The sequence below is a fragment of the Bufo bufo genome, chromosome 8 (genome assembly GCF_905171765.1).
Source record: "Bufo bufo chromosome 8, aBufBuf1.1, whole genome shotgun sequence".
Taxonomy (NCBI): domain Eukaryota; kingdom Metazoa; phylum Chordata; class Amphibia; order Anura; family Bufonidae; genus Bufo; species Bufo bufo.
Genome location: NC_053396.1, coordinates 11099813 through 11101176, shown reverse-complemented (window position 1 = coordinate 11101176; position 1364 = coordinate 11099813). Strand labels below are relative to the sequence as shown.

The window sequence follows — 1364 nt, the reverse complement described above, 5'->3', positions numbered from 1 at the left end:
ACTCATCAGTAGACCCAAGGGTGGTAAGTAGGCCTAGATGCAGGCCTAGAACCCAGTTAAACCCATTTCCATATTTTTCAAAGCCATTAAGAACTATCCAAACTTAAACTCCACACATTTTTGAGCATTTTAACTTTATTATGTGCATACATTTTTAGCAACCTTTTATTGTGATAGTAGGTGATGAAACATGGATGTCTGTAGATATCAAAATCCTATCCCCTTGCACCCCGGTATCTTCTTTAGTGCCCGTTTTACCTCCCTGTTTCTCAAGGTGTAAATAATGGGGTTCAACATGGGAGTCATGATAGTGTAGAGCACAGCTACCACATTTACATCTTTGCTCATAGAGTAGGTAGAGGAGGGCCAGATGTAACTGAAGATCCTGCTGCCATAGTATAGGGCCACCACTGTGAAGTGAGAGGCGTAGGTAGAGAAGGTCTTAATACAACCTTTTCTGGTGCTAATCTTCGTAACCGCCGCAATGATCCGGCCATAGGTGACCATGATGAAACTAAGTGGTCCCTTCCCAGCAAGTGCCACCATGATTAAAAAAATGGCTTCACCAAGACGGGTGTCAGAGCAAGACAACTTGAACAGAGGAGTAACGTCACAGGAGAAATGGTCAACTTTATTTGGACCACAAAAGTCAAGACAGGAAATTGAAATTACTTGGACCACTGAGTTCACTAAACCACAAGCCCAACAACCGAGGACCATCCTGAACCTTACTTCCCGGCTCATGATCAGGGTGTAGTTCAGCGGGAAGCAGATGGCCATATATCTATCATAAGCCATAATGGCAAGAAGGTAGCACTCCGCCACTACAAAGAATTGAAAAATGATAGTTGGGTGACACAGCTGGAGAAAGAAATGGTCTTCTGAGCGGTGACCAGAATGAACAGAAGCTTTGGGACCGTGATGGATGAGAAGATGATGTCAATAAGGGAAAGGTTGGCTAAGAAGAAGTACATGGGAGTGTTTAGCCTCTGGTCAGAGGAGATGACACTTAGAATTACAAAATTACCAACAACTGTGATGAGGTAGATGCCAAGGAACATGAAAAAGAGCAGAATTTGAGGTTCTTCACTGTCACATAGACCCATGACCAGAAATATGGACACAGAGGACAGGTTTTCTGCTTTTGCCATGGGATTCATGGAAGTGTAAACAAAATGTACAAAAATAACTCATAAAAGTAGAAGACAAAGAAATTCCATAAGTATTCCCAATAAACCTTTTAAGGTTCCCTTTCGTCCTAACCAGCAGCACAAGTGGGGATTTGCCCCTGTGAAGCTGGTCAGGACAGGCGGAATTTTATTAAAACAAAACATTTCTGCCAAGTAATCTAATTAATTAATTAA

General features: G+C 42.2%; 1 pseudogene; it reads right to left on the bottom strand.

The window, feature by feature from the left end:
• Positions 1-207: 207 nt before the first annotated feature.
• Positions 208-1160, bottom strand: LOC120977559 (annotated as a pseudogene).
• Positions 1161-1364: the final 204 nt, after the last annotated feature.